The sequence below is a fragment of the Arachis ipaensis genome, chromosome B02, assembly GCF_000816755.2.
Source record: "Arachis ipaensis cultivar K30076 chromosome B02, Araip1.1, whole genome shotgun sequence".
Lineage (NCBI taxonomy): Eukaryota > Viridiplantae > Streptophyta > Magnoliopsida > Fabales > Fabaceae > Arachis > Arachis ipaensis.
In genome coordinates, this window is record NC_029786.2 from 57,626,542 (window position 1) to 57,638,354 (window position 11,813).

Genomic DNA, 11,813 nt, shown 5'->3' on the forward strand with positions numbered 1-11,813 from the left:
TGTAATATTAATTATAAATTAATTTTTTTTAACAAAAATTATGAAATTTGGAAAGAGATTTAACATACATAGAATTTGGATTCATGGAGAGATTCAAGATCAACATACATTTGCTACCAACTTCTTCATAACAACTAAAAGTAAGCTTCTATTTTCTTTTACACTATCATTAAAGATCCGATTTTCACCTAATATAGTTGTGGCCCAAAATGACAAACTTTTATTAGGTCTAGGTCGTGTTAATGTCTAAAAAATAAACCCGATGTATATTTAAGATTGAATTTGGGTCAAGACAAATCCGGTTTTACCCGACCCATGTACACCCTACTCTTTAGGTTAGCATCTCCACGAATTAGCACTACGGGAGTGGGGATATATTCGAAGAAACTTTGATGATCAAATCAGAAGAGTCTTTAAAGTGACATAATGGTAATATAAATGTGTGTGGGTGTAAGAACTGTATCTGGGGGAGCTAATAGCGCTCCCATTTATATTATTTGCCTTTTATTAATCATTTTCTATATATTTAAAAAAGTTTAGATAAGATAAGATAATAATTTAAATAGTTATATTATTTTGTCAATCCTTATAGTTTCATTAAATTTATAAATAAGTCAATATAATTCAAAAGCTTCTAATTGGATCCCTACACCGTTTTGTTTTTTGTAATTTAAAGTTAACAAAGTAATTTAACATTTTTAAAACTGAAACTATAAAACTATTTGGGCAAAGCCACTTCACCATATCAAAGTCTAATTGTGCACCTTCTTTCTCTATTAAGGTTTTAATTTTATTAGTCTCCCTTTGAACCAGATCAAAACGGAGAACACAAGCTATTTGATATTTTAATTCAAAATTTCTTTCATAAAAGCCATCTCTTCGTAATAATTTATCCCTTTTCAATTGTTAGATAGAAGACCTATTTAGAGTAAGTTTTACAGACATTGAACTTTATAAACAATGATCAAACCCTTCCAAATAGTAAAAAGTTCAGCTTTTAATATACTAATTCCTAAAACACAACCAAAACACCCTTTCGCCCAATCACCAACACAATCTCTAATCATATATCCAAATCCAACTCTTCCAACATGTTTAAAAACATTATCATCATAATTTAATTTGACAAACAAAGGATGAAATCTGTTGTGACAAGATGAGAATGATAAGAAAATTCCATGGTGGAAGAGTGGTGCATGAATTGTCAATCACACTTTTCACAACTCGTATCACTAACCAGCAAGTGCACTGGGTCGTCCAAGTAATACCCACTACAAGAAAAAAGGCCTATCGGCACCATTTTTTCTTGCCACGCTTTTAAAGCGTGCCCAAAAGTGGTCAATGGCCACGCTTTTACGAGGGTGGCCACTGATTTGTGATTTGGCCACGCTTTAGAAGGAAATCGGCATGTTTTTTTTAGGATGGCCACTGATTTGAAATTTGGCTACGCTTTTTTTTGCCACGCTTGAAAAGCGTGGCCATAGAGAAAAATCGGCACGCTTAAAAAGCGTGGCTAATTTGTCTTTCAATAGTCACCTTTTTAAGCCCATATGCTGTATTTATTTTGGCACCCTACAAAAGCGTGCCAATAAAGTTTTATCCCCCAAAATTTAATTTTCATATTTATTTAAGCACCCTGCATAAACGTACCAATAGAGGTCCCCAAAATTTTAATTTCCCACCTTTTTTTTCCACACTTAACATTTTTTAAGTTCACTTTTAACCTAGCAGAAGTGATAACAACCCTCATACATACACTTCACTTTTATTTCCAAATCTCCTTTAACCCTAGCTAGAAGCCGTCGCACCTAGCGGCTGTTCATCACTGCCGATTGCGATGACCGTTGCACCACCCAGCTTGCCTTCATCTAACCCTCACACCCAGCCCTCTCTCTGTCGTACCCTTGTTGTTTCTCAACGGTCTCTCGCACCATCAACGCTGCTCCGTCTACGCACCCAGGAATCGGCGCTGCTCCGTCCACGCACCCTCGTCGGATTCGGAACCTCCATCGGCGAGGAGAAGAGGAAGAGGAAAACCTTAGAGGAGAAGCCCTCCGCCGATTCCGCAATCGAAGCTTCGGAGAAGAAGAGGAAGTACCACGAGTCAATTGAAGAGGAGGAACAAGACTCACACCCTCTGTGTGAGGTGCGGCCACCGTAGCTTTCACCTCCAGAAGAGTCGCTGCTCCGCCTGCGGTTCCCCCACTGCACGCAAGATGAATGTAAACCCTAATTTCTTCCATTTTCATTCATGATTCCTGATTCTACACATTTTAGTTTTAATCCTCACTTCATTCAGCGATTCTCTCTTTTTCCTCATATTCCGATTCATCGCTTTTTGCTTGCTTCATTCATTGCAGTACGAGAAGGTTGAGAAGATTAGGGAAGGAACCTACGGCATCGTTTACAAGGCTCGCGACTGCGTTACCAATGAGACCATCGCTCTCAAGAAGATTCGCCTTGAGCAGGAGGATGAAGGCATTCCTAGCACTGCAATTCGCGAGATTTCTCTCCTCAAGGAGATGCAGCATAGGAATATTGTTAGGTATTCTTTTCTTCATCCTAATCTCACTTCTTCTTGCTATTATTATTCGAATGCGTGTATCTCTGATGAATGCTGCTTTTTAGTAATTTGTGTTTGTGGTTTCAATTGGTAAAATTCATGTGACGTAGAAAATTGGAGGGTTTCTGGTGTTCATTGTGTGTGGTGTTTTTGGTAAAATTGAGATTTCTTTCGTTTGGTGTTTTTGGTGGAAAATTGAGGCTTCATTGTATGGAAAATTACTATGGTGTGTGGTTTGTACTTTGTAAATTGTAATGAAATTATATATATATTGGGATGTTTATGATTAGTAGTTCAATCATGGTTAATCACAGAACCTGAAATGATGTTTCCTTCAATGTGAGACTTGTTGACTGTAGTTGATAGTCTGTGTTTTTTATTACAGATAACTGGAGCGTGAAGGCCATCCGCAGAAAGACCACTGGCACTGGCAGGATGAGGTACCTCCGTCACGTGCCTTCCGATTCAAGAGCGGCTTCAGAGAAGGTACCTCCACGATCTATTTTCAGATCTTCAGTAGTTGTGTTTTCCGTCAATCATCATTTCGTTAATGCGATCTTGTTTCTTTTTGAGTTCTTTTTCTGTGTGTATATATAGGTATACAAAGTTCTTTTTCCTAGGCTAAATTGATTGGGTTAGTTACTAGCTCTAGCTGTTGAATTTGCTAGTGTGGGTTATTGTTAGTGTTATTGTTGATTGCTTGTTTCCATTTTGTGGTTCAGAGTCTGAAATCAAGGGGTATTCGATTCCCTGGCCGTGACAACGGGAGCTTGGCGCCTATTTTCACTCCTCTGCGTTCGGTGTCTGAGGCTGAACTTGATCTTCCACACCAGACTCAGCATGATGATATTCCTGTGCAGATTTTTACTCCTGAACAAACTAAGGAAGCTTTTGATGTTGCTAGAAACAGCATTGAGCTTCTTTCTACTATGTTGTCTTCTTCTCCACAACAAGATGTCTTGCAGGTAGATTTTATATAGTTAGTTTGGTGTAATATTTGTTAGTATATATAGAAATATGCGTGATAGTAGAAGCATATGTGCACACAACAGGGTCCAAATTAATTAAAGGTTCCACTATGGAATTGAAGAAAAAGTAGTAGCATTGGTTTTCTCTTAACTTTTTCTCATTGATTTCATTTGTAAAAAGCGAACCTCTTATGAAAAGCATGTATATGGGGTATACATACTACACTGTATGTATGTTTCTTTTTTTTTGGTGTGTCTTTCTCTGTTTGTTCTTGATTCATGCGTAGTAATTGAATTGTTCATTAGAGACTATTAATACCGAATTGTAATTGTCTCAATATGTGACTAACACTACTGTTTTGTGATTAAATTTAATCTTAGTAATTCTTATTTGATTGAGAAATAGTTGTCATTGGCTTGTTTGTAGTATATATAACTATATAGCTCTTAATTCTATGGATTAATTTGGTTGTTGGGGAAATACTAGGTGTTAATTCTATCGATTTCCATAATTGATGCATGCATGCTATAAAGCTAAGTTATGGCTCCAAGGTGCCATACCTGTGTATACATGCTAGAAACTGTCACAAAATGGTTACATTTTTGCAAAATGTCAGAAAATTCAATGATGCACATACATATTTTCTTGGAAAATTGTAATGGAAACCTGTGTTTTATTTTGTTACATGATGAGTTATTAGGAGTGTGTGTTCTGCTGACTCAGATTTTCTTGTCAAGTCCTGAATGAGTAGCTGGTACTATCATATGTTTGTACTGTCAATGTTTATTCTGCAGAAATTACGAAAATATTTGCTGTAAAGCTTCATAGCACAAGATCTGATTTTTTGGTATATTATTGTTGTTTTGTTTCCCTGTACAGTGAAGAAGAGATTGCTCTTTTTTTCTATCAACAAGGATGTCTGGGTATGTTCCATTTTATTTATCTCATGTCTTATTTATTCAATTTTCTCATAGATTCATAAAAAATGTCACTTTTTTCATAGATTTCATATCTGAAAACTGTTATGGCTACTGAGCCAGCAGCTCCTGCTGAGCATAATGTTAGTTTGCTGACAATTCCAAGTGCAAAGACTCTTGGAGAATAGGCTGGGATAAGTCTTTGAAACTTTGTTCTGCCGTGCAATTCATATCCTCTCAAACTTTTGTTTCCTTTAAATAAATCTTTTTCGCCCTCCTTACAGTTGTGCAAGATTGATTCGGAAGGAAAAGCTAGGAAGGTAACTGGTTGCTCCTGCGTAGTTTTGAAGGTATAAGCATTTTCAAGCTGATAGTTACAATACAAAACTGCAGTATGTTTTGTGTAATTGTGCTTAGACTTGTTGAAATCATTATTGAAGATAAAATGGTTGAGTGTGTTTTCATGGCATTTCTTTTAAACTTGTTGCAGGTAAGAAGAATGGGAAGTAAAGAAACTGCATTGATAGTCATGCATGAAGAATATAAAATCCTCAAGTGCTACAAAAATGATAGAAGTTCTTCCAAGAGGGCCATCTCCTTTCTCTAAAGCACAATGCTGTGAGCTACAAGATTCAGCATCATGACTTTTTGCTAATAAACCGCGAAACTCAACAATATTATGTTTGGATTATTGATATTTATTTCTTTATTTCTTTATTTCTACACAAAAAATGACAAAGAGATAGAATAAGTTAATGACTTTTAATAAGTTTTATATGTATTGATATTTTTTATCCCGATGTATTTTATAACTACTTTGGTTATAAGAGATTGATATAGCTAATTTAGTTTGAATTTTATTAATGTAATACTAATTTTCATTAATTAATTTTTTTAAATGATATTAACATATTTTTATTAATATTTTTAATTATTTTTCGAGTACATTAGAGTACTGTAAAAGCATATCAGATTTTTTTTTTAATTTGATAGGGATATAGCCACGCTTTAACAGCGTGGCAATAGGTCTATGATTCTTTGACTATTGGCACGCTTCAAAAGCGACACCATATCTTTTACTGTTGGCACGCTTCAAAAGCGTAGCCATATCTTTCACTTTTCGGTACGTTTTTAAAGCGTGCCAATAGGTTAATACATATGGCCAAGCTTTTAAGCGTGGCGAGAGTTAAAAGCGTGGCAAAAAAGAAAGCGTACCGATAGATCTACAAAAGCGTGGCGATAAAGCAACCGGCACGCTCGCAGATGTGACCCTTTCAAAAGCGTGCCGATAGCTCAAAAAGCGTGGCGAAAAGCTGTCGGCACCCTTTTTAGCACTTTTCGGCACGCTTTAAAAGCGTGGCAAAAAGCTTATTTTCTTGTAGTGACCTTACGTGAGTAAGGGTCGATCCCACGGAGATTGTTGGCTTGAAGCAATCTATGGTTATTTTGTAAATCTTAGTCAAGAGATTAATAATAAAAATTACTTTTGTTTATGAAAACTAGATAACATGAAATAAAGGTTACTTGTTATGCAGTAGTGGAGAACAGATTGAGGTTTTGGAGATGCTCTGTCTTCTGAATCTCTGCTTTCCTACTGTCTTCTTCTTCACGCACACAGATCTCCTTCCATGGCAAGTGATGAATATTTTGGAGGAAAAATAAATCTCTCCCAAAACACACAAATCTAACCGGCAAGTGTACCGGGTCGTATCAAGTAATAAAAACTCACGGGAGTGAGGTCGATCCCACAGGGATTGAAGGATTGAGCAATTTTAGCTTAGTGGTTGATTTAGTCAAGCGAATCAAGATTTGGTTGATGGTTTTGTGACTTGCAGAATTAAATTGCATTGAAGTAAAGAGAACAAGAAATAAATTGCTGAAACGTAAAGGACAAGAAATTAAATAGCAGAAACTTAAAGTGCAAGAAATGTAAATTACGGAATCTTAAAGTGCAAGAAATGTAAACAGCTGGAATTGTAAAGGGAATTGGGGAATGGATTCGCAGAATTTAAACAAGGAAAAGTTGAATTGCATTAAACAGAAGAGGGAAAGGGAATTGAGATTGAACCGGATATGAAGCAGATAAGTAAATGAGCATAGAACTTTCTTTCTTTTTCTGCCTAGTAATTGATGCTCAGAGCCTTGGGCCATATTCTTTTTGTTTTTGCATTTTCTTTTCTTTCTTTTTGTTTTGTTTGCTGCTTCTTGGATCAATAGATTTTTGAGAATCTCCACAATACTTCTTTGAACTTCATGTCCCGCCTATGAGCTCCCATGCAAGTTTTCACAAGCATGCAACCTCAATACATGATCATACAACTAAAACCACCACTTCTCCTAATCTTTTGCTTGCCTCAAAATTGTTTAATTCCTCAATCCTTCTTTTCAAAGAACTTTCATGTGATGCATTTCTTGAAAATTGAGTGCAAACAAGTTTTGAAGATGAGAATGTTGTGAATGATCAAGCCTCTTGCTTATTGAATTATAAAGGAAAACCATGATATGCATGCAGGCAGGGGTATAAAAAACTATACTATGCAGACAGGCAGCAACTTGCAATAGCAACAATATTTGATGTAAACAGTCACTTAACAATACAACCTGTTGGAGTTCACTTGCTTTCCTTCTCATCACCATTGCTGGCCTTTATGTTCATCTTTTGTTTCTTTGGTTGATGATTCTTAATCCCTCCAAAGGCTTGTATGATGTTCTGCAATGATATTGGAAGTTGCTTGTTCCCCAAGCACTTAGAAACAATGGTTAGCATGCAGGATTTATTTGTGGGCCTTTGTACTTACTTTGGTGTGAGAACACCAAACTTAGTACCTTGCCAATGGTTCTTGTGCATCAGATTAACCACCATGTGTAGAATGCTTTGATTCATGACTGCCTTCACTCCTTCATAATTCATTGTATCTTCCTCCAAAGTTGCATTCTGTGGTGTCTCCAATGAGTGTTGGTTGTTGGTTCTCTTGTCGTTGAACCTTGCAGTTCCTTGACTAGTTGCTGTTGCTTTGAGTAAATCATTTGAGGAGTGATCTACTGCTCTTCTCATTTCTGGGGTTAATCCTTCATAAAATGCTTGGAAAGCCACTTTGTCATTTGCTTTCTTGTATTTTTCCCATGCTTTGAGCAATGGTTCTTCCTCTCCTTGCATGAATGGATGTGTTCCCTCTTTCATCTTGATGTTTTGTCGGGATGTAGAGAATTTGGCTAGAAATTTGGCAACCAGATCATCCCAACTAGTGATACTTCCTTGGGGGAGAGTTTCAAGCCATTGTGCTGCCTCATCCTTTAGTGAGAAAGGGAATAGCAAGAGCTTGTAGACATCATGATTTACAACATCACAGATCCTCAGAAAAATAGATAGATGCTGTTCAGAATCTTCCAAGGGATTTCCACCATAAGAACAATTGTTCTCTATTAGTGTAATGAGTTGCGGCTTCATGTTGGGATGTTCTTCTTTCCTGTGACATATGAATCAATCAATAGAAAACACAGTGATTCTCTTGAAAATTGGGTGTAGCCGGTTGAGACAAAACTTCAAACAGTTAGTGGGTTAGTCAAAAATTAAAGAAAAAGTGCTTGATCTAGATCACCACCTCACTTAATCATTGTCAATCTAATCAATCCCCGGCAACGGCGCCAAAAACTTGATGAGATATTTTGGAGGAAAAATAAATCTCTTCCAAGCTTTCTTCACCTATCATTAATCAACCAAACTAATCAAAGCTATGCTCAAAATCATGAGATCTTCATTCTTTCATAATATGCAACAAATATAGCACAAAACCTCATGAAATGGCATGAATTCATATATGGTTGGTTCAATCAAGGGAAACATGAAAATCTACTCAATTAGCTTGCTTGTAGCTCAAGAAAGTGCATAATTCTACTGAAAACAAAAGAAAAAGACTAGTTAAAATAGGCTAAGATGACTTGTCATTAGCAAGCTGTATGTTGGTGGATCACCGTTGTCAATGGCTACCATCCATCCTGTCAGTGAAAATGGTCCAAATGCGCTGTCACCGCACGGCTAATCATCTGTCGGTTCTCACTCATGTTGGAATAGAATCCGTTGATTCTTTTGCGTCTGTCACTATGCCCAACACTCGTGAGTTTAAAGCTAGTCATAGTCATCCCTTCCAGATCCTACTCGGAATACCACAGACAAGGTTTAGACTTTCCGGATCTCAGGAATGACCGCCAATAATTCTAGCCTATACCACGAAGACTTTGATCATGAACCAGGAGGCTAAGAGATACACACTCAAGCTAGTGCATATAGAACGGAGGTGGTTGTCAGGCACGCGTTCATAGGTGAGAATGATGATGAGTGTCACGGCTTATCACATTCATCAGGGTGAAGTGCGAGTGAATATCTTAGAATAGAAACAAGCGTGATTGAATGAAAAACAGTAGTAATTGCATTAATTCATCGAAACACAGCAGAGCTCCTCACCCCCAATCATGGGGTTTAGAGACTCATGCCGTCAGAAATACAATGTGAAGTGTAAAAATGTCATGAGATACATAATAAATCTCTAAAAGTTGTTTAAATACTAAACTAGTAACCTAGGTTTACAGAAAATGAGTAAACTACGATAGATAGTGCAGAAATCCACTTCCGAGGCCCACTTGGTGTGTGCTGGGGTTGAGACTTGAGATTTACACGTACCTAGGCTATTTCTGGAGTTAAACGCCACGTTGTAACCTGTTTTGGGTGTTTAACTCCAACTTGTAACCTGTTTCTGGCATTTAATGCCAGAATGCAACATGGAACTCGCGTTGAACGCCAGTTTATGTCATTTATTTTTGAGCAAAGTATGGACTATTATATATTTCTGGAAAGCCCTGGATGTCTACTTTCCAACGCAATTGAGAGCGCACCATTTGGATTTTTGTAGCTCCAGAAAATCAATCTCGAGTGTAGGGAGGTCAAAATCTAACAGCATCTGTAGTCGTTTTTTAGCCTCTGAATAAGATTTTGCTCAGGTCCCTCAATTTCAGCCAGAAAATACCTGAAATCACAGAAAAACACACAAACTCATAGTAAAGTCTAGAAATATGAATTTTGAATAAAAACTAATAAAAATATAGTAAAAACTAACTAAATCATACTAAAAACTACCTAAAAGTAATGCCAAAAAGCGCATAAATTATCCGCTCATCACAACACTAAACTTAAATTGTTGCTTGTCCCCAAGCAACTGAAAATCAAATAGGATAAAAAGAAGAGAATATACCATAAACTCCAAAATATCAATGAAACTTAGCTCCAATTAAATGAGCGGGACTAGTAGCTTTTTGACCTGAACAGTTTTGGCATCTCACTTTATCCCTTGAAGTTCAGAATGATTGGCATCTATAGAAACTCAGAATTCAGATAGTGTTATTGATTTTTCTAGTTTAGTATGTTGATTCTTGAACACAGCTACTTTATGAGTCTTGGCCGTGGCCCTAAGCACTTTGTTTTTCAATATTACCACCGGATACATAAATGCCACAGACACATAATTCGGTGAACCTTTTTAGATTGTGACTCAGCTTTGCTAAGGTCCCCAATTAGAGGTGTCCAGGGTTCTTAAGCACACTCTGTTTTTGCTTTGGACCTCGACTTTAACCGCTCAGTCTCAAGCTTTTAACTTGACACCTTCACGCCACAAGCACATGGTTAGAGACAGCTTAGTTTATCCGCTTAGGCCAGAATTTTATTCCTTTGGGCCCTCCTATCCACTGATACTCAAAGCCTTGGATCCTTTTTATTACCCTTGCCTTTTGGTTTTAAAGGCTATTGGCTTTTTCTGCTTGCTTTTGCTTTTTCTTTCTCTTTTTTTTCGCAAGCCTTATTTATTCATTGCTTTTTCTTGCTTCAAGAATCAATTTTATGATTTTTCAGATTATCAAATAATATTTCTCCTTTTTCATTATTCTTTAGGAGCCAACAATTTTAACATTCATAAACAACAAATTCAAAAGACATATGCACTGTTCAAGCATTCATTCAGAGAACAAAAAGTATTGTCACCACATCAAAATAATTAAACTAATTTCAAGGATGAATTCGAAATCATGTACTTCTTGTTCTTTTGTAATTAAAATATTTTTCATTTAAGAAAGGTGATGGATTCGTAGGACATTCATAACTTTAAGGCATAGACTCTAATCTTTATTTATTATTTAATAGAAATAATATAAAATAGGCATAAAAAGCAGACAATTAGTAATAAAAGAAAGGAAATTAAAGATATAAAGACAAATGACTCTAATTCTAATACTCATGTACTTTTAAAATGGATAAAAGGTTATCAAAGAGTTAGGACTCAACAACCTTTATTTTGGGAGGTATATGCCTCTTTAGTCTGTGGGGTGCTTGGTCCTTTGATGAGCGGATAATTTATACGCTTTTTGGCATTATTTTTACATGGTTTTTAATATGATTTAGTTATTTTTTAGTATATTTTTATTAGTTTTTAAATAAAAATCACATTTCTGGATTTTACTATGAGTTTGTGTATTTTTCTGTATTTTTCCTGCACTCAAAGTGGATTTTCTGGAGCTACAGAACTCCAAATGGCGCGCTCTCAATTGCGTTGGAAAGTAGACATCCAGGATTTTTCAGCAATATATAATAGTCCATACTTTTCTCGAGTTTAGATGATGCAAACTGGCGTTCAACGCCAGTTCCATGTTGCATTCTGGAGTTAAACGCCAGAAACAGGTTGCAAAGTGGAGTTAAACGCAAGAAACAGGTTACAAACTGGCGTTCAACTCCAAGAGAAGCCTCTACACATGAAAGCTTCAATGCTCAGCCCAAGCACACATCAAGTGGGCCCCGGAAGTGGATTTCTGCATCATTTACTTATTTCTGTAAACCCTAGTAACTAGTTTAGTATAAATAGAACTTTTTACTATTGTATTTACATCTTTGGATTGTCTTTTGATCCTTTGATCATGTTTTGGGGGTTGGCCATTCGGCCATGCCTGGACCTTGTTCTTATGTATTTTCAACGGTAGAGTTTCTACACACCATAGATTAAGGTGTGGAGCTTTGCTGTTTCTCATGAATTAATGCAAAGTACTATTGTTTTTCTATTCAATTCAAGCTTATTCCGATTCTAAGATATTCATTCGCACCTCAATATGAATGTGATGATTGTGACACTCATCATCATTCCCAACCTATGAACGCGTGTCTGACAACCACTTCTGTTCTACCTTAGATTGAATGAGTATCTCTAGGATTCCTTAATCAGAGTCTTCGTGGTATAAGTTAGAATCCATGGACGGCCATTCTTGAGATCTGGAAAGTCTAAACCTTGTCTGTGGTATTCCGAGTAGGATCTGGGAAGGGATGGCTGCGA

The 11,813-nt window shown here is 36.6% G+C and overlaps 1 long non-coding RNA gene across 1 annotated transcript in view; it reads right to left on the reverse strand.

Annotated features, from left to right (window-relative positions):
- Nucleotides 1,718-11,813, reverse strand: part of LOC110267685 — a 16,744-nt gene continuing 6,648 nt past the window's right edge. The window contains exons 2-3 of the long non-coding RNA XR_002355568.1: nt 1,851-2,191; nt 1,718-1,808 (exon numbers count right to left, since the gene is read on the reverse strand). This is a non-coding gene — a long non-coding RNA (uncharacterized LOC110267685). The remainder of the gene's footprint in view (nt 1,809-1,850; nt 2,192-11,813) is intronic.